The sequence below is a fragment of the Pelodiscus sinensis genome, chromosome 3 (assembly GCF_049634645.1).
Source record: "Pelodiscus sinensis isolate JC-2024 chromosome 3, ASM4963464v1, whole genome shotgun sequence".
Lineage (NCBI taxonomy): Eukaryota > Metazoa > Chordata > Testudines > Trionychidae > Pelodiscus > Pelodiscus sinensis.
The window spans coordinates 106,792,564-106,814,793 of NC_134713.1; positions in this window are offsets into that span (position 1 = coordinate 106,792,564).

Below are 22,230 nucleotides of genomic sequence, written 5' to 3' on the forward strand. Positions count from 1 at the left end.
TTTGTGGTTGGAAGATAGCCTGGTGGTTAAGACCCAGGACTTGGAGCCAAGAGATCCATTCCTGACTCCTGTGTGACCCTGGCAAATCATTTAACATCTTTGTGCCTCTCTTTATCCTTCTGTTGGTAGTTACAGGAAAGCGTGTTTCAGTGTACAGAATCAGTCCACATAGGAAACTCGGGAGAAAAAAAACAAAGCAGTCCTTGAAACACAGATGCTCCCCTGATAAGCTGCACTCACACTTTTGCTGCACACATCATTTTTCCAGATTTCATATCTGTATTATATGTGCCTAAACCTTGTCCTTGTGTGCTCATTAATCACACACATGTTCTTCCTGTAAGAGTCTTAGTTACTGGAAATGTAGGAGCCAAGAAAGAGTGGATAAACACTGTGGAAGTATTTTAATGTCCTGCACACTCTGTCAGCAATGAACTCAGTGTAGGCGGTGTAGCAATAAAATGTGTAGGCAGGAACAGCTATTTTCTCTGCATTTTGGTTCCTTCCAAGGATGATTTCAGATTTCTACAAAATGGTAAGTAATTCTCACCTTTAGTCTGTGTTGTCCTGTCTTTCATGAAGAGGCAAGTAACTGATTGATATGAAGCTTCAGGGGGTAGCTGAATTAGTCTGTTACAGAAAAAACAACAAATGGTCTGGTAGCACTTTATAGACTAACCAAACATGTAGATGATATCATGAGCTTTCTTGGGCACAGCCCACTTCTTCAGATGACCAGAATTGATATGACACACTCAGTGGGCGAATCAGTATAGTAAAGGTATCATGCATAGAGCAAAAGGACTTTAAGAACACTAGATGTGATGCTTAAATAGGTATGATCTTTGTAAGTTACTTGTATTGTACTTTGATTACCGTAAAATCGCGAGTATAGTGCACACTTTTTTTCTCATTTTTTTTAACATCAAAGTCAGGGTACGCATTATCCATAGGAGATTTTTTTTCAAAGTTTTCATTTGGTGGTTCCGCGGCACTTACTTAATTGCTGGACACCAGAGGTTAAGTTAATTTTTATTAGCATCGACAAGCAACTATATACACAGTTTCAAAAAGGTAAGTTAAACAAATGAAATCAACACTGCAGCGCAAACAAGAAAATATTGTATGTTAATTGATCTTCTATTCATCTTTGAAGCCCTTGAATGCACGTTTGTTAGAATCTTCCTCGTACAGACGAGCAATATCTTCCAGGGTATAGCCCTCGACATCTTCATCCAGGTAATACAAAACATTGTCATCTTCGCACACCGGTAATTTGCTTTCAGACGATTTATTGTCGCTCGGATCCATCCACAGGGCATCATCTTCGCTGCCATCCATAGTATAAGAGATGCTGCATTTCAGAAACCCCTTCCTTATGATAGTGGGATCAAGTTCAACCCAGACATCCGCTATCCACTGGGTAACATCTTGCAGCGTCACTGTTTGCATACGTCCACCTGCAGTAAATGTATGTTCATCTTCCAACAACCAGGTGTTCCATTTCCTGCGTAGTACATCTTTCATTGGCTTGTTAACTGTCACGTCAAGCGCCTGCAACATTTTGGTCATTCCACCAGAAATAATTGCCAAGTCTGTTTTGTCCTGCTGAAGCCTTTTCTTGACGGATGGCATACGATGACACCAAAATGCATCCAAAACTGTTAGAGACCATTTTCTCATAAGTCCACCTGGCCGCTTCACCCAAACCATCTGTAGCCAATCAAGCATTAAAGCTTCGTAAATCCAACCTTTAGGGTGAACACGCACGTGAACGGTGTTTGGGAATATAACATTCTTTGGCATTGTCTTGCTCTTGAACACAATATAAGGAGGTAGCTTCCTTCTGTTGGCCATGCAAGCAAGCATTAGGTAAACCTAGACTTTTCATGGCCTGTGGTAGCAATGGAGACAGTCTTGGCACCTTTCACTTCAAGCGTTCTGTTGTAGGGATTATTGAAATTTAATGGTGTCTGATCTGCATTACCAATTAATGAAAGGTCGTAGCAGTGCTGCTTGCGTAGTTTTACGATAAACTTTTGGAACTGTAGTACCTTAGTGTCTGAGTCCATAGGTAGCTTCTGTGCGATTGTTGTTCAGCGTCGGACTGACAGGCCATGGTGATTCATGAACCGATTGCCCCAGCCATGCGAAGCTTTAAACCCGGTTGTGTTAGCGCATGTTTTGGCAATGGTCAAAGCCTTTATTCTAACCTCTTCAATGCTATCACAGACCATGCAACCTATGGACAGAATGAACTGCACGTTCAGCTACTCTCAGCAATCCATTAAACCAGCTTGGCCTCCAACTCAGGATATGCAGCGCTTTTACCTCTCTCAGACATCTTCATCCGAGACAGCGCTTGCAGGCGCTCTTTCTGCTGTTTCCAAAGCTGAATGTTAGACTCTGCTATGCCATCAAATTCATGGCTGGCAGCTCTGTTGCCATGAGCCTCAGCATAGCTAACAACTTTAAGTTTTTCAGCAGTCGTGTAAAATCGCCAACAACTCATGGCATCCCAAAGAGAGCATGGAAACGCCGCGCACTGTATACTCGGGCACTCACGCATGATTACCCGGCAATACAAAAAGGCAAGACAAAATACGGCAAAGTCGGGGTGCGCATTATAGATAGGAGCTCAATTTATACCAGAATTCTCATGTTTAAAAGGTAGGTGCGCATTATGCATAGGTGCGCATTATAGTCAGGATTTTACAGTAACTGATTCTTGCATGCTTTGCTTGTTTGCCACTATGGTGGATCAAGCAGCCAACTAGGGAAACAACATTTACAGGCTTACAAGGAAAGTAGAACACATTTTTCATTCTTCCAGTGAAATAGCTGCTAAAGAAGAAAGTCTGTCTGGGAAGTCTGAGTACTGTAAACTGCTAAAGAGAAGGACAAATTCATTTCTGCGTGGAAGTGAAGAGAAAGAAGTAGAAGATGATGGATTTGATTCCCCAAACTAATTAACAGATTGAAAGACCCTTTGAAAATAATACTGCTGTAATCTTCTTAGAAACTGGTGGCATTGTTGTAATCTGTAGCCAGTGTTGGGGTGGCTTCTGAGACCATAGTCACTTAGTAGCCTCATCCACTCTGTTGAACTGAGCTTGACTTTAAACTCCTCACTGAGATTTCTTTATTGGCATACAATCAAACTATGCTTGCGTGACTCATGCTCAATTGTAGGGTGTTGATATAGGCAGAGTCATCTGGTCTATAGGATGGTTCAGGGCAGCCCGCAGCAGAGATCGGGCCTGCCCCTGCACTCAGTGGGAGCTGTGGGAAGTGGAGTGACCCAGACGCAGCTTGCTCTGCTCTGCCAACTCCCAGCCAGTTAGCTCCATATCATCACAGTGCTAAGAAGCAGAGCAACCCGGCTGCAGCCCACTCCCCTCCCCTCCATGTGATGTGACTCGGAACTGGGCTTGAAAGAGGGAGCAGGCTGTAGTCTAGTCATTCTGCTTTCTGTTGCTGCGGTGAGTACTGATGTCAGCCCTCTCCTACTCTCTCTTCCTCTCCCCCCCTCCCCGCCCCCCCCAGTAATTCCCTGGATCACATTGCTAGGGGAAATGGGTGCAATGAGGGTGGGAGGGGTTGGGCACAGTTAGGGCAGGGCTTGGAGGAAAGGGTGGATTGGGGGCAGGCTGGGTCAGAGTGGGGTTATCCCAGGCCCCATACTCCCTGGGTATAGGGGCGTACCAGACTCCAAAATTAGACAGCAAACTTCCTCCTTGTTATACATTTATACATCACATTGCATCATGCATTTTGAGATTTGCTTGGTCACTTTGTAGGAACCAGTTCCTGTGCAGCTCATTCTTTCCATATGTTGCATGGTCTGTGCACAACCTACTCTTTACTTCATCTTTGCATTTCCAACTTGTCCATTGTAAATGGCTCCCTGCGCGTTCCCCCTTGTCTTATCTTGTATGGACACTCTGCTTCCAGCCTTCTGCTCCATTTGCCTCTTTAATCGTGACTCCCATGAACTCAAGGCTAATTTCTCCTGTCAAGGATCAAAGAGCATGCAGTCTCCAGTCTTGCCAGGCTAAATGCTCAACTAGCTGCAAGCCAGGCTCTGCAGAATCTATCAGCTCCTAGTGGCAGCTAAAAATTCTGTGGGATAAATAGGGAATTCTACTAAATTCTGCCTTGCACAGTGGCACAGAATTATTTCAGAAGCGTAAGTTGGAGAGGTAAAAGTTCCTTAGGCACCTACATTTTTGCTTCTGGGCATACCCAATGCTGCCATCATCTAGGCATCTGACCTCCCTGTTCCCTGCCTTTGGCCTGGAGCCATCCAAGAACCAAGCAAAGATAGGTGTTTTGCCTTCATATGAGGCCAAATTCGTAAGCCTACTCAGAGGCTACCTACTGGATCAGACCATGTTCAAAATCTGGCCTCCACTGAAGAGGTGGGGGCATCTGGCATATAACTTTTAGCCCTGTGGCTTGAAATCTTCCCTGGACTGTGGGCAAGCTAAGTTCAGTTCCCCCATCTCTGGCTGAAAGGCAAGGGAATTTGAACAAGAGCATGATCGCACCTCTGAGCTATGGGTGGAGCATCTGATGTGGAGCATCCTTCAGCTCTCATGCTGAAGCTGTTCCACTTGGATAAATAATTTGAGTGACTGGACCCAGAGTCTCCCCACCTCTCAGATGGGTTCCCTGACCACTGAGCTACAGAATCATTCTCTCACTCTTTTTCTGGCTCAGTGATGATAGGGGAGCAACTCCACAGCTGATCATTATGGTGATTGTCTCCCTCCCCTCCCCCCCCAATCCTTTTCTATGGGCTTTTACCATAGGAGGGGATGATCCAGGCCACTATTGTGGGATTGGTCAGGCAAGCACTGGTATAGCCTAGCATGTCTCTCTCTCTCTCTCAGGGATTGAGTCTGCTGCAGTTTTATTGAATACATTGTCAGCTGACCAATTGTATTTTTAAACAGTAGCTGAATACTTGGGACTTGCTGCATGTTCTGTTCTGTTGGTGTTGGAATGTTTAGAATAAATATCCTGTGTTTGTTCCTACCTCTTGTCATTCCACATTAGAGAAATAAGAAAGTATTTAGAGATCACCATTCAGGGCTGATATATGTGTGTGTACTTCCAATGACTTCACTTGGAAAGCTCCAGTTGTGTCATGGGGGGCGGAGGGGAGGCGGTTGTAAAATGCAGATTACAATGACAACGTATGTTGTCACTAGGACAGGATTTCCTGAGATTATGTTTCAATTCTTGACAATTGGGGGTGGGGGTGGGGAGCAAGAGAACATTGTTGTCTCCAACAAAGTCCTGAGAAGGCCTCCAGTATTACATAATTCTACAAGGTCACTGAGCATTATTCCAGCCAGCAACCTGCTTTGAACGTAATAAGTCTGGTGAGTTGTATGGTGTCCTATCGGAGGATAGTTAAACTCCACAGCTTCAGTGCAGTCAGCATTTCTAGCACTTTCTTATGGCCCATGTCTAAGTTCCTGGAAGAGCTAAATATTGTGAAGATACGTGTATACTTACAGCAAAGGATTCTTAGTGCTACATTGCCATACTGACTATGGTTACATTACAGCCTATGCCAGCCTATCTTATAGCACTCAGGGATGGAATAAACCACCCCCTTGAACAATATAAACAACACCAACACACATCCTTGTGCACATGTGCTATGTTGGCACGAGTGCTTGGATTTATTATGGCAGTGGGAGAGCTGCATTGGTATGGCTGTACCACTGCAGTACTCCAGATGTAGTCGTGCCCTGAGTAGCTTTTGTCAATAGCACCAAGATTTACAGATTGCATCTTCTTCCTGAAACTTTCTCCCTTTGAATTTTTGACTCTTTTCCCTTCTGATCAGAGCTGAACAAACAACTTGAAATGAATTATCTAATGAAAGTAGCTGCTTGTGCAAACTAATTCAAATTTCTTTGAATGTAATCATTATTTGAATGTATTCAACTTTTGTGTTTGAATTTCTTCACTTCGCACGCATTCAGCTTTGAAATTTGTTTCTGTGAACAGTCATGTCATTAAGTTTGATAGTATGATTGTTCATGGAATATGAATATGCAAGGAGCACAAATGGCCATTCTACTTGATTACATTAACTTACTTTCAATATCTGTAGAAACATTTTTGCAGTATTTGTCTTTGCTACTGAACCCATTAACTATGACAGCTTGTGGATTGTTTACCCAATAGTCAGGGCCAATATAACTGGCTCAAATCATGGGTTTAGTAAGAGGGGCTATTGATTCCATTTGAAAGACACACAGCTATTGGAGATCCATTCATTTTTGCATCTGAATCCTGGGGCTTTGGTCATCTCTCCAAAGCAAATGCTAAAATAGGGGTTGGTTAGTACTCTGATCAACACGTAGCACATAACACAGTGGGTCTCAAACTGTGGGTCACAACTCCAAAATGGGTTGCAACTCCACTGCAGTGGGGTCACCAGGGGAAGGCAGACATTAGACTTGTTGGAGCCTGGAGTTGAAGCTCAAGCCCCATCACGAGGTCTTTAGCCCAGGTGTGGGGCTCATGTTCCAGGCCCTCTGCCTGGGGCTGAAGCCTTTGGGCTTCTGATTTCTCCTCCCGCAACTTGGGCAGTGGGGCTTGGGTTTTGACTTTGTGTCCCCACCTAGGGCAGAGGGGCTCAGGCAGGCTCAGGCTTCATTCCACCCTTCTAGTGTCATGTTGTTATTTTTCTTGTCAAAAGGGAGTTGCAGTGCATTGAGAGAGAACACATTTTATAACATAACTACAGAACCCGGTTTTCCTATCCACAAGAGCAAATTATATTTGTAGGGTAGGTGGGCTCTTATTGGTTATTTGACTTGCCAAATCATTCCAGGAATACCTCTTGGTGTAATAAAGTCATAGGCAAGCTGCACAAGGGGCAGCTTATCAGGGCCTAATAGGCCTATATAAGAAGGGTTGCAGGGCAGCTTCAGTAGCTGCCTGGTGCTGGAGAAAGGAAGATAAGGCTCCTAGCACGATAAAGGAGGACACCATCCTGGGCAGAGCAGTGTTGCCAGCAGGGACCAAGGAAACTAGAGAGAGCTCTTGGCTAGCTGCTGAGACTGGCAGGCTGAAGCCCTGAAGTGAAGGTGAAGAAGGTGCTCGGGAGACTGCAGGGAAGTGGCCCTGAGAAATTAACTGAGAAGTTGGAGGGGATGCAGTAAGTGGCAGCTATTGACAGGGTCTCTGGTCTAGGACCCAGAGTAGTGGGTAGGACCAGGTCTCCCTGCTTTATCACTGAGGAAGTGGCCAGACAATTGTTTGCAGTTGCCATGGAGGGAAGTGGCTGGTCAGCAGACCACAAGCTCCCTGGAAGGAGGGAGACCAGAGCATAACACAGCCGGAGGGCTATGTCACTGAAGAGGACACCACTGAATAGGACAAACCTGGGTGTAACGGGTCCTGGAGCAGAAGTGGGACATCACTAGAAGAAGGCACGCTGGCTGGCAGAACTAATCCCTATGGCAGCCAGCAGGAGGTGTTACCGTGGTGAGTTGCACATGATCACATCTGGTCACAAGAGTCTTCATTTTTCAGCTTCCACCACTTATCCGCTCATCTAAGAGATATATTAGACATCTTTCCTTCATCTTTCCCTTTTGGTCTTCTCCTATAGCTGGCATTGGATGCTTGGGATGGGGTCAGGAATATATTTGCTTTCTGACAGCAGTGGAAGGAAATGTTTCCTGGCCAACAACAGTGTGAGCTTGGGAATTCCACCGGTACCACATCTGTCCTGTTGTGAGCGCATTCTGTCCTTTTTGCTGGGTGCAATTGATTGCTTTGGTACATCACACACTTTGCACCTACACACATTTTGGTGCACTTGATCATTTTCAGAGTGTTTGTCCCCACGTGCTTCCTTCTCAGACTGGATGGTCTGCCTGTGCTGTCTAACTCATAGGCACCTGCCCTCTACTAGTTTTTGAAAATATAGCCCTTAAGCTTTCACGGTGATGAGTGGTTGATCCTGACAGAGATCTGCTCCTGGTTCCTACTAATTACATATGGTGGAAGGCAAACACAAAAGGTCCAGGCAAGAGTCCAACTCCTAATGGAATTGATCTTAATGGAAGGATCCCCATCCTTCCTTAGCCATTGACCCAATGGAGATGTTCTGCCTTTTCAAAGGTATAAAGTTTTCACAGATACAGCGTCAATCTGTGCAGACATGGACTCAAGGGTACATCCTGCAGGAAAAGTTTCTGGTTAGAACTGTTATAAGAAAACCAGCTGATACAGAAACCATGTCACAGTAATGCTTGTTTCTGACTCAGCAGTGAGTACCGGGCAACATGAAACTGGCAAGCATCCATACTTTCTACTCCTGCCTGGGAACTGCTGATGTCACTGCCAAGGAGAGAACAGTTTGTCTGCCAGGAATACCCCTATAATTATTTCACCTAGATTTTAGTTCAGATCTTCCAGCTATTATTAGAGGATCCCTACTCCCCATTCCTGTGTGGAATAGAGAGCTATCATCCGAATGAATGCACAGTTACCTCTGCTTTGAAATTGTGGAAAAGCTACCAGGGAATTAATTCAGTTTTGTGCTGTTAACTTTTCAATGGCCCCCTCCAAGCTGGGGAAACTCACCATGATGCAGGTGGGGAGAAACTTGGTAGGGTGAAAGCCATGTTGTCAGGGAGTGGCAAGTCCATGGGGTCCTCTGGGATCAGATGCAGAAGATATTAGCATCATGAGGATTCTCGTGGTTTAGGAAAATTCTTAAGAAAAAGCCTAAGGCATTGCCTGCCTGCTCTCCCACCCATGCTTCCCAATCTCCAGTTAAGCACTCTCTCATGAAATGAGGTGACTTGAGGCATTATGGTGAATTTAGAGACACTTTTTAAAAAATACTACTGGAACTTTTCAGTTCTATAGAGCCTTCTGTCTGAGAATCTCACAGGGCTAAGCTACCATTAGTGAATGAACCAGTGGGAGGAAAGGAAGTGGTATTGTGCTTGCCTTCCAAAAAAGACAAATAGATCAGCTGAGTGACTTGCCCCGAGTCATAAGTTAACCAGTTGCAAAGTTGGGAAAGAACCCAGGATCTCCTGTCTCCCAGTCCTATTCTTTAGGCACAGCTGCATGCTCCCCAATTCCTCATTCAATATGTGTAAAAAAAAATATATACTATTTTGCTCATATCTCATGCAGGTTAGGTCCATAAAAGGCTATTAGCCAGGGGACAGAAATGGTGTCCCTGGCCTCTGTTCATCAGAGGCTGGAGAGGGATGGCAGGAGACAAATCTCTTGATCATTGTCTTCGGTCCACCCTCTCTGGGGCACCTGATGCTGGCCGCTGTTGGCAGACAGGCTACTGGGCTAGATGGACCTTTAGTCTGACCCAGGATGGCCGTTCTTATGTTCACTCATCTTTGGATGAGGAGCAAAGGAGCAAGATACACCAAAGAGGCTGGCAGGGATGAGAAGTATTAACATGCTTCTGCCATAAAGAGAAAACTAACTCCCCCCCTCATCCCTCTTCTGTTCTAAAATCTGATTTGTCAATTTTATGTGTGTTCACTTTTTTTTTGATTGTATCCCTTTGGTATATATGGTCATGCCAATTTTCTTCCACAATTTGATCTGAGGAAGTGGGTCTGGCCCACAAAAGCTCATCACCTAAGAAACCATATTGTTAGTCTTTAAAGTGCTGCATAGTCCTGTCTTTTGTTTCAGCTAGACCAGACTAACACGGCTACATCTCTATTACTATTCTCCCATAGTGACAGACTTTTATCTATTAATTGAAAGCTGGAGGCATCTCAATGTGGGTAGGAACGCTTATCATTTCCTAATGCATCCTGGCTGCAGATACATGCAGCACAGATTGAAGGAAGCTATTGTCAGAGCACTTGGATGGGAGGGGAAGAGAAGAGTAAAGCTTTGGAACCTAGAAGAACCTTCCTCTCCCCCATCCAGTCCAGAGGAGAAATAGTACTGTTCTCTCTGGGTATGTCTACACTACTGGACAAAGTCAAATTAAGATACACAACTTCATCTATGTTAATTGTGTAGCTGAAGCCAAAATAGGTTAATTCAGCTTTTGGCTCTGTCCACACTGCAGGAAGTCAAAGGAAGAACGCTCCTCCTTCGACTTCCCTTACTCCTTGTGAAAGCAGAGTTACCAGCACTAACTGGTGCGCCCCTCTCAGTTCAAATTAGGCCTGTCTTAACTAGGCTGCTAATTCAAACACTGGAAGATCGATAGCGACAGCTTCAATCTTCCTCTGGAGTGTAGACGAATCCTCTATGTGTTAGGCCTCGTTTCATCTTACTCTGGTTTCCTTTTTTTTCTCCTGTCCTGCTTCCTGTGCTCTGAATGGCTAGAACCTCGACTTTTCAAAACTAGGCCAGGCTCTGTGACGTAAATATAGCCTGCTCTGCTGGTAGTTTGCTTAGATGACTATTTGCAAGCTCCATCTTGTTGGCTTTAATGTGTTATTTGTGCTAGCTGGATAATAAAGGAGTTTTCTTTGTGTCTGATGACAGCCATCATCAAGACATTTAAGCATATGAGCAAATGCCTTGAATTTCAATCTTGTTGTAGCCATGTTGGTTCCTGGATATGAAAGAGAGAAGGTGAGTGAATTAACTTTTATCAGACCATCTTCTGTTGGTGAAAGGGACAAGCTTTTAAGCTCTTGTCTCTCTTAAATTTCAATGTAGCTTAAACTTGAACTTAAATGCTTTCCTGAACTGGGGCTTCAATGAAGAAAAGTAACAAACTAAAAATCTTTATAAAAACATCTTCTACTCAGCTGAGGATCCATCCCAAAAGAATGGGTGTTTGAGTTTCTTTAATAGGCATTTTCAGTCACTCATCCCTAAACTCTTCCTCCACTTTCAGTACTAGTATTTTCAACTGGTTCAGTGTTTTCCACACTTCTCAGGGTTGGTGGCTGAGCACTGGATACTCTTTGGCAGCATGTGAGGGCTGAGAAGAGGTTTTGAGATGACAGCTGCTTGGCAGGGCATGAAACAATGCACAAAATGGTTAATATCCCCAGAGTTACAGGAACTGAAATCTGTGGGTTTTTTCCCAAAAGGTATATGGGCAAGAGGAGGCCACACTGTAATAAAAGGAAATAGTTCATATTTCCTGGCCAAACACATCTGGAGGTCTTCACTTTCAAATGAACCAATTTTAATAAACGTCTTTGACTTTCTTAGGATGCAAGAGAGGCATTTGCTAATATTTTATAATATTCTTCATGAATGGCCCTACAGTATGAATAGGACTATGTCTCCTTTATAGATTTTGACTGGAAACAAGTCCTATGGGGGAAGGCAGATTGCTTGAGTATAAAACAGTGAATAGTCCTGTTCATCCAAAAAAAAAAAAAAGATTTTTTTCACTTTTCCTGTATGCTTTTTTAAAGCTGTATTCCCCCCCTTACCTCCAGTTCCCCCTTCCACTTAGAATTTTTTTTAAGACTTCAGTCTTTCTTAGTGCAACATGCTTTAGACCAGCTATGTCATGTGTATGCTTTCCATAGTGAATAACAGAAACACGAGACAGAGAATAGACTCATTTGGTGTGCCAGTCTGTTCCCTGGCAAGTGAATGGTTTTTGGTACATTGGATTTTGTTTTGTTTTATTTCTTCTCCCTCCCTTGCTTTCCCTTCCCCTTTTCCCTCTCACCCCCCTTCCCCTTCCTTCCCCCCGGAACAACTTTTCCTAGTGCAGTTGCAGTTCTAAACTCAGTTGTATCAGACGGGTGGAAGAATGAATACAACTTCTCCCCAGGAGCTTGATCCAAGACCTGTTGAAGACAGTGGGAGTTTTCCCAGCAGTGTTAGAACAGGCTCTCTGAAGGAAGCCTTTGTAAGGATCTAGTGCACAGCACTTGCAATTCCATGTTTCATTTTCCCCTCTCTAGAACTGCCAGAATGGAAGTTTTACCTCAACCCTTCCTTCCCCCTCCTACCCTCCTCCATCTTATCAAAGCATGTAAAAAAGCTTGTGCACACACACAATTGCTGACATTTATTCTTTCGACAAGTTCTCAAGTGCCAGATCCAGTGGAGGTTTGCTCTTATTGAAGCCAGTCTTCTTGGTGCTTTTCAAGCTTCTATTACCCAAGTGTTAGGTGAGGAAGAAGCTTATCTTTAAAGCTCAAGATTCCAGAGGAATCTAAACGAACCTTAAGGTTTGAGTGTGGCACTTGGTAACTTAGACGTTATAATGATAAGTCATGGATAAATGTACAGGGTTGGGTGTCTGTATTGTTCTGTCAAGTTGTAGAATGGGAATAATGGGAGAGAAACTAATTACTTGGCAGGCAGTACAGCTACAGCACAAACCTGTATGTTTGGCTGAAAGATCTAAACTCCTGACTTTCATACTTTGTTACAGAAATGTAATGGAATGAGTCAACAAGGAATAAGGAAAGTGTTTTTCCAGCTGATTAAAATGAGTCACTGTCATATGCTGTATATTGTTAAAGTATCTACTACTTTTGAAATCCTAGTAGGAGTGTCATCCGGAAAGACACAGAACACAAAGTTGTACTGATGTCACATCGTTTTCTTAAGGAGTGCCATTATCAGCAGATCACATTGTGTGTATTGCTACAAATAAACCTCTTATAAACTAGAACGTCTGAGAAGCTGATTGTGAAGACAGAATTTCTACATGACTTGCAGAGCCTCCTCTGAAGAATATTATCCATATAATAAATTGACTTTGGAAAGGGTAACTAGTTATCTTACCTTTAAATAGTTTAAAGTAAGAAATGGGGACAACGTGAACAATAGGGTCTAGATTTAAGCTTATGGAAGCTGGACCCAGATCTAAAGTTTGTGGCTATTTCTAATATTATACCAAGCATGTAGTATGTAGAGAGAAGTCTGTGATGACAGGCATAAGATTAAAGACTTAAAATCTTGCTATAACCTGTAGTTCTATGCTTTATTAAATAACTTAAGTTAGTTGTTCCTTTTAAATAAAGTTGATAAACAAATTTTGCCAAATTTATCAAAACATGTTGGATTAATTTTTTTGGATAAAATTAAAATTTTAAAATTACGTTTATTTGTCAATATTAATGATTTTTTTTGTTTTTTATATTTCCATCAATTTAGGCAATTTAAAATCATTAACATCAATTTCACCTTCATTTGTAGTCAGTTTTACTTTCAGGATGTTACTGCTGCCATATTTAGCTTTTACACATGGCAGAGAAATGTTTGTTCATTTGAAAACCATTTGTTTTGTTGGACTCTTTTTTAAAAGAAATGTGTGAAATCAGTTAATTCTTACTCTTAGGTGTTATGAAAAATGTCACCCAATATTTGTTTGATAGTGTCCTAACAAACATATAGATGTAGCTTTTAAAAAATAATCTCTTTTTAAAAAGTTAGAGGAAAATGAATGTGCAGTATCAAACTAAAGTTTCCACAAGCTATGAATTGGCCTTTCCAAGGGAGAACAACAAAAGAAGCACTGAAGATTTTGAACAAAGCTATGTACTTACTGCTGATGTAAGTTCCACTGATACAAACCCTAATTAAGTATTTGTAATGTTACAGATCACTTTCTGAGATGAAGACAAGTGATCTTTTAAGTGTTCAGTGAGTCATGATTTGTTGTTTGGCCCAGTGGGAAGGAAGGTCCTTTCATCTAACCTATGACTAACCTGAAAGTGATGGTAGGTGGAGATGTTTGACTTCCACCCACACATACGCCCTTCTGGCAATCCTGCTTCAGATCATGTACTGCTAACCAGACAGATGTACATTGACCAATAGGAAAAACTCAGTTTAAATTTCAGTATAACCATGTTGAAGGCAGAAGTTCACTTTCAGCTATGATTTCTGATTTAACTGCACAGTTTCACATGGAAGATGCTATGAAATGTACTAGAAGGTATTGTCTCAGCAGCTCCTTAGTCACATACTAAATCCTTTCTGTTCAATCTTTCCCAGCCTCTGGATATAAAAAAAAGAGTGTGTTTCCATTACTTCTTCAGATTAGAGTGTCGCTGGAACAACACTCTAGGCCCCATCCTCTAAAATGTGAGCAAGGCAGCTAAACAGATTGCATTGGCTTTGTAACAGGAGGGGGTGGAGGAAAGGAAAAGCAGCCAGCTTCATCCTCACACATGGTCATTGAAACCGCCTGTTCAGCTAATGCTGTTTAGTGTTGTTTCCGGAGTTAGAACAATGCCCCTGAGGTTGCATTATGCAGTTCTAGCAGATCAAGCTTAATAATGATACTGACTTCAGTGGTCTGAGTTCTGCAATGATCTCCATGTAGACAAAGTCCTGTGCCTGTACTGAGCCCCACTGATGTCAATTGTTTCTTTTCTTTTCTTTTCTTTTCTTTTCTTTTCTTTTCTTTTCTTTTCTTTTCTTTTCTTTTCTTTTCTTTTCTTTTCTTTTCTTAATCTGTCCATTGACTCAGTGAATTGAAGTGGTTCTCTACAGGCAGTTACTAATGGTGTTCTGATGTGAACACCTTTCTATCACAATTGGTCTCAATTGGCAGTCTCAGCAGAGCAAAGAGGTTGAATAAGCTTTAAAAGAGGAGAACTCCCTTATGATAGTCTTTCCCTTTTTGTCATGTTTGAGACCCATTAGTGGGGCAGGAATTAAAAGTTACAATTTAGGGCCCTGGGTTATGACTTATTGTGCAAAGATGCAGTGTCTTCTCAGGGTTTTTTGCATAGATAGGTTAAATTTTTAGAACAAAATTAATTTTAGGGATTTTTTAAATTTCTCTTTTGTTATGTTTCTGACATAACTCTAGCTCTTCCATTGTGAAAACAAACATGCTTAGGAAAACCCACATAAAGGAGTAAAAATTCTTTAAATGAAATTTACAGAATAGAGAAGTTGCTCGTACAACTTGATTCCCCCCGAATGTTCTGTTTTCTCAGTGTCTAACTAAAAACGGACAAAACCCCATTCCATTTACAAACTAATCTGCTGCATTTTTTTGGGGGGGAGGGGTAGCTAGTGCCATGATTTCATCACCTTATTACTTTATGAAGACAACAACAATTGTTAATGAAGAATGTCCTGCCAGAAACTTGCTTTCCTAGTGGCTGTCACAAAGCTACCGATATATCTGTCAGCATGAAGGTAATGAGCTATAACTGCAGGGTCCCCACGCTGCTGTTCCGAATAAAACAAGGTCTGTTATACCACAATGTGGTCTTCATTTTTCCTTAAGGAGTTTGAAATATTTCCTCCTAGGATGCTGAACATTTTTATTTATTTTTAGTTAATGAAATTTTGAAAACAGACACTAAAGGTATTTTCTCCAGATACTGCTACGGATACCTCTGGCTTCTCTGTCCCCTCTTTCTGTCCTCTAAGACCTCTCACCATGAGATATATATTTGGTCAGTAAGTGAGTGAAGTGCCAGCAGCCTAAAATTTAATATAAGCAGAAAACTGTGTTTGTAAATGACAGCCACTCTTGCTTTGCACTCTCCAGATGCTACAATTTAGGACATGTAAATTGATAACTCTATGGTGCCCTTTGGAAAATGTTGCCTTCAGATGTCATCAAGGGAGTTGTTTTGTACAATAGCATACATTCTTTGGGCCCTTCTGCTGACTGCATGATACTTGCTAGAATAATTTGGCATCAAGTAATTTATATCTATACATTTTCATATTTGCGTCTAAATATGAAAGAAACTTGCATCTTTTCAACTTAATTTATGCCATCAATAAATATGAATGAATTCAGCTTTTTTGCTGCTTGCTTTTTTCTGAGAAGATGGATTGTCTTTGGTATTTTTATTCATGTTTATTCAGATATCTTTTAAAATATTTTAACATCGGAATTGCTTGCAAACACTTGACATCCAAGATGCTGTCATTGCTCAGAGAAGTTACATTTGGGAGAGGGGTGTTGGTTCCCTGTCTGGATGAGTATACAGCACTTCCAACGTGAATACTTATGTGTGCAACTTTAATATTTTGATTCTCTGAACAGGGTCATCCTTACCAGTTGTGGTGCCCTACTCAGCCCAAGCACCTGTGCCTCCATCCTCTCCTGGGGGAGTGGCCTCTTTGGAGGGAGGGGGCTGCATTCAGGGCTGAGAGGGGGGAGGAGGAGTTGGCGGGTGCCAGAGCAGGGCAGGAAAGCTGGAGGGAAAGCAGGCAGAAGAGGGTCTGGCGCAGGCGGAGCCATCCTTGCAATTGCTCCAGGCTGGGCCCCGTGCTTTATGGGGCTCAGTGCTTCATGGGGATGCAGAAGTGTGGGGCCCAGGGCAATGTGGAGAGTTGGCAGGAGGCATGGTAGAAGCAGCAGAAGACAGGTCTAACCTCACACTCACCGGCAGGAAATGGAGCAAAACAGTCCCAGCCAGCTCTACTTCGCCAGCTCCTTCAGCAGTGTCACACTCATGGGAGGGGAAGAAGCTTGTAGGAAGGGATGGAATGGGGACAGAGAATGGGCGGGGCCTGGGGTGGAACAGGGGTGGCCCTGCAGGGCTTTGGGCCAGCTGAGAGGTGGAGCAGAGGGCAGTCATGCAGCTGGGCAGAAAGGAAACAGTGAGTGGTACTAATAGCTGCTTAATGTCCCATCCCTAAGCGTACCCAGCTGTCTATGCAACACATTGCTAAGGATGGCCTTGTCTATGAGTTTTCACATGGGAATTCATGACATTTTTTTCCCCACAAACATTCGTGTCAGTAAAACTTGATCTCTTCAGAGTTTCCCACAGGCAAACACAAAAGAGGCATGTGCATAGCCACAGCAAGTTGCTTATAAAAAATTAAATTTATATTGTGATTGTGTTTGAGAAGATGGTAAGATCATCCTCACATACTAGGGTGCTATGCTCTCATGCAGATCATTACATGAGCAATTACGGGAAAGTTTTTACATGCCACATGAAAAGAAACTTTTAAAAAAGCTATTTTTATGTTTTTACATATATATAATGTGTGTAGATGATGCCTTCTATTAGTCTTTCACTGCTGCCACTGACCACCTTGTAGAATGATGTCTACTGACGTTGACAAAACTGCTGCGTTCTGTCGATGTTATGTCGACAGAATGCGGCGGTAGTGTAGACACAGGTATAGTTTAGTCAAGCTCATCTGAAGAAGTGGGTTTTGCCCACCAAAGCTCATGTTACTCTCTATATTTTTGTTAGTCTGTAAGGTGCCACTGGACTACTTGTTTTTAAAGTTACAGTCCCACTGAGACTTTCAAATAAACCCATACATTATGAAAAAAATACAACTGTAACACAGTGTATTTGTTTTTTCCTAAACTCAGTTTCATTCTTTAAGCGAACCAGCCATCATAATATGGAAATGAGGTCAGCTTTAAAAAAACAAAATATTTTTACTGCACAGCGTATACATACATAGAAGAGTGAGCTGGACTGTCATCTGTGTATTATCAATAAGATATTGTCAGCTAATTTCTGATGGTAAATTATGAATAGTAATTACTAATAATTTTAAGAGAAAGAATATAATTGGATTTTCAAAATTTGCAACATTTGCAGCTAGAAAACTTCTCTTTTCACTTGTAGAATGAGCACACTTGTTACAAACTCACTGGGAGAACACACATATTATAGATCATATTATATTTCTTACACTTCAGTGATTTATTACCTCTAACTGAAAATGTGTGGACTCAAAGGTCACTCACAAAGTGCAAACACCTGTATCCAATAGAGGGTAACTTCACTACATAACCATGCCACTGTGTGCATGATACAGTGAGCATTCCATGTGAAAATTTTGCAGAGCTACTAGATTACAGATTTTCAATAGGCCAAGATGGTTTGATGAAGCCAATAAGTGGTACTACCATTTCTAATGTCCAATAAAACTGATATATAAAAGATCTACAGTACTAAAAAAAATGAAAGAACACAGACTTCTCTAAAGATACTGTGCCTTCTCTCCCACACAGCACTAAATTATCACTTCCTACAGCACCTGGATTTTTTTGGGGGATTTCCTGTCCAGGTAATGATCTAACTTGACTTTGCTTAACTTCAAAGTGCACCACATGAGGTAGAATCATAGAATCATAGAATAATAGGACTGGAAGGGACCTCAAGAGGTCATTTAGTCCAGCCCCCCGCCCTCAAGGCAGGACCAAGCTCCGTCTACACCATCCCTGACAGAGTTCTGTCGACAGAAGGCGTTATTGAATCTACACTGTCATGTCAACAAAGCGGCTTGCTTTTTCAACAGAACTGGATGTAGTGTAGACGCTCTTTGTGAACAGAAGCTTTTATCTGTCAACAAAGCCTCTGTTGACAAAAGCCTGTAGTCTAGATGTACCCTAAGATGCCACAGGTTACCCATACATTATATACAATGTTTGTGAATTTGCTGGTTTCTCAGACTGGGTGGATAACCCGCATCTCTAAATTATAAGCAAATAATTGTTGAATGCACTGAACACATAAGAAGCTCTATAAAGGGGGAAAAAATATAGCCATGACCAAAGGGAAGGTTCTTGAGAGAGGTGCAGAGGAGCTAGTTTATATGGATAAAGGGGAGGAAGAGGTGTCCAGAGATCTAGGTTCTATTCCTGGCTCTGCTCTAAAATTTGTCTGTCTGATCTTGGGGCAAGTCATTTTGCCTTTCTGTGCCTGTTTCTCTCATCTGTAACACATATACAACTGCTGTCTACTTTACTGAGCTGTTGTAAGGCTTAGCTTAATAGTTTGGTAGTGCTCGAGGATAAAAGGCACTGTAAAAGTGCAAGTTGTGTGTTGTTATGTAGAGCTGTAATTTTATAATTGAATGAGGTGTTAGGAAGGGATGGAATGTGGAAGGAAAGGGAATAGTAGACTTTGACAGCAGCTGGTTGAAAGGAAAACAGGCATATGTTGTAGGCAAGGTGGGTGGGTAAGAGGAGATTGGTGAGTGGGAAGTGGACATGCTGGGGAGTGGCAAATGAGTAGGTTTGTAGGCAAATAGATGAATGGGGAATGCTTGGGGAAAGAAAAGAGGGGATAAATGAAGGTGGGGAGTAAGTAAATAAAAGGGGTAAACAATGGATAGAAAATGAAGTTTGAATGTGCAAAAGGTAAAGCTGCAGGGGTAAGGGTCTGTACAACAGAAGCCAATTCTGTCATGCCAAACCTGGGATGACTGACCTTTCCCATAGTACCACACAGGGCTGTAGCCAGGGAACATAGTGGAATGCTTTTATAATCAGGCTTTGACTTTCTATTCAAGAGTCTCTCCCCCTGGACTGGTATCCTATGGACAGGGAGCACTTGGATTCCCCTACCAGCCCATAGAGGAAGGTGGAGCAGTATCCCCTCGGAGAAGGGGTAAGAATTCCTGAAGCCCTCTGACACCAAGGGTAAGGACTAAGGAGTTCAGACTCTGCCTGAATATCCAACGTGAAGTTGATGGACTATTATTTGTTGGACTATTGGTTTACATGGAAGAGATGGGACTCTATGACCCAGTCAGAGGCTGTCGTAAGAAGAATCAGACCACCACAGAACTGCAGGGGGCTGTCAGTGGTTAGAGAGTAGGGGGCAAGAGGAGGCAAACCTGCTATGCCATTCCAAACTATCAAGTGTTGCATCAGCCAGTGGGTCACATGCTTGCACCTTTCATAAGAAATCTCCACTGCCAACAAAGAGTTGTAAGAGCAGCCTTATGGCAATCTCGATGTGCTAGACTGCACTGTATTCTGGTTAAAACTTAAAAAACAATGAATGGTCCTGCAGCACCTTAGAGACTACCATCAAAAAATGTAGATGGTATCATGAGCTTTTTGTGGGCACAACCTGCTTCTTCAGCTGCATGGAGTAAGGGGTGCAGATAGCAGAAAAAGAAGGGAGATGGAGAGGGAAAGAGGGGAAAACTTGTCAATTAAAATGTCCATGCTAACTGAGGCTAATAGAGTGGGCTGTAACTGGGACACTTAGCTATTAATGTCATTTGGATGTTGAATATAATTACCATCCAGTTCATGTCTTTGTTCAGTCCTTGGTTAAATGTGTCAAATTTACATATGAAGGCAAGTTCCACAGACTTCCTCTCTCTAGCTGATTTCTAAAATTGCTCTGTAAGAGGATAGTCACTTTTAGATCCATTAGTGAGTGTCCAGGCAAGTTAAAATGTTCCCCAACAGGTTTCTGAGAGTTACCATTTTGATTGTCTGATTCGTGTCCATTAATCCTTTGCCATAGAGACTGTCCAGTATGGCCAATATACATGGTAGGAGGCATTGCTGGCACTTGTTGGCATAGGTCACATTGGTGGATGTGCAGTTGTATGAGCCTCTGATGTGGTGGTTTATGTGGCTAGGTCCTGTGATGATGTTGCTTGTATAGATGTGTGGACAGAATTGGCACCGGACTTGATTGCGGGGGTGAAGAGGTGGGTTCCTGGGTGAGTATGATGGAGGTGTGCTGCATGGTTGCTGGAAAGAATTTTTCAGGTTAGGGGGCTGTCTGTAGGTGAGGAATGGCACATTCCCCCAAGGTCTGTGAGAGTGATGGATTGTTTTCTAGGATGGGTTATAGATTGTTAATGATGCTCTGGAGGGGTTTAAGTTGGGGGCTGTAGGTAATGACCAGTGATGTTCTGTTATTTTGCTTGTTGAGCCTATCTTGAAGCAGCTGATGCCTGGGTACTTGTCTGGCTCCATCAATCTGTTTTTTCACTTTCCCGGGTGGGTATTTAAGTTGTAAGAATTCCTGATAGAGATCCTGTCGCTGTTTGCCTCTGTCTGTGGGACTGGAGCAAATCCAGTTGTATCTTAGGGCCTGGTTATAAACAATTGATCAGTTAATGTGTCTTGGATGGAAGTTAGAGGCATGTTGGTAAGCATAACAGTCAGTAGGTTTCCAATATAAGGTGGTGGAAATGTGTCCATCATTGAATTGTACTGTAGTATCAAGGTAGTGGATCTCTTGTGTGGATTGATTGGTCCAGGCTAAGCTTGATGGTGGGGTGGAAGCTGTTGAAATACCTATAAAATTCTTCAAGTGTCTTCTTCCTCTGGGTCCATATGTTGAAGATGCTATCGATGTAGCATAAGTAGAGTAACGGTGCTAGGGGGCGAGAGCTGAAGAAACATTTGAGGTCAGCCATAAAGATGTTGTCATATTGTGGGGCCTCGCAGGTGCCCATAGTTGTTTCTCTGACTTGAGGATATAAATAGTCCCCAAATTGGAATTACTCGTGGGTGAGGACAAAGTCAAAGAGCTCAATAAGCAGCTGTGTGGTGGTGTCATCAGGAAAGGTGTTCCTGACAGCCAGTATTCCATCATTGTGTGGAATGTTGGTTGTTCTGTGTTTCCCATTGACAGGGAATCCTGGATACCACAATGATCATTAAAAGAGTCATGAGGCTGCACTAAATGGCACTAGAGATCATCCCAGTCTGAATGGCCCCAAGATATGGGGAGTGCAAATGTGTTTAAAGTGACCTTTGCCAGCATCCTCTCCATTGGTGCATGACACACAACAGTGCGATAACTGGGAATGGGGCCTTTGTAACTGAGGAAGTAGGATGCAGCTTGCGAATATACGAGTTCCCTAGCCACCTAGGGTATGTCTAGACAGCAGTGCTATTTGGGATATGTTCAGCATCCTGAAATTCATTTTCTGCATTTTAACAGCACACCCGTTATTTTGAAATGCAATCGAAATAATGGGCTTGCTAGTCCGATGTCCTGGTAAACCTCGTTCCACACGGATTAAGGGACTTGTTGGAGTAGCACTCTACTTTGAAATTTGGCACTGTGTAGACAGCGCCAAATTTCAAAATAGACTGTGTTGAAATAAACTCGAAATAAGCTACACAATTTGCGTAGCTTATTTCAAGGTATCTCTACTGTGTAGATGCACCCCTACTGAGACCATTAGTCCCATCTATGAGCAGTGAAAGGGTTCTCTTTAATCTCATACAACTGGTAAGATCTGAGAAGATATCTCCTCAGCAAAGTATAAAATGTTCCCTGGTGGCTGCAGATTCATTATCTCAGTTGTTACATGTTTTCCCTTGAAGGGAGGGAATGTGACCCTATGTAGGTTGCCCTGGGCTCAGGAGGTAGCGCTCTCAGGAAAGAACAGCAATTCCAATGAAGGAAGGAAAGGGTGTGTCATTGCATCCCAATGGGTGTAGGCAGCACAAGCACTGCTGACTCAGGAGGGAGAACCGTCTGGCAGGACTCCTGAAGCAGCTAGATCAAGGCCACTCCTGCCTTACTCAGCAGGTATCACAGCAAT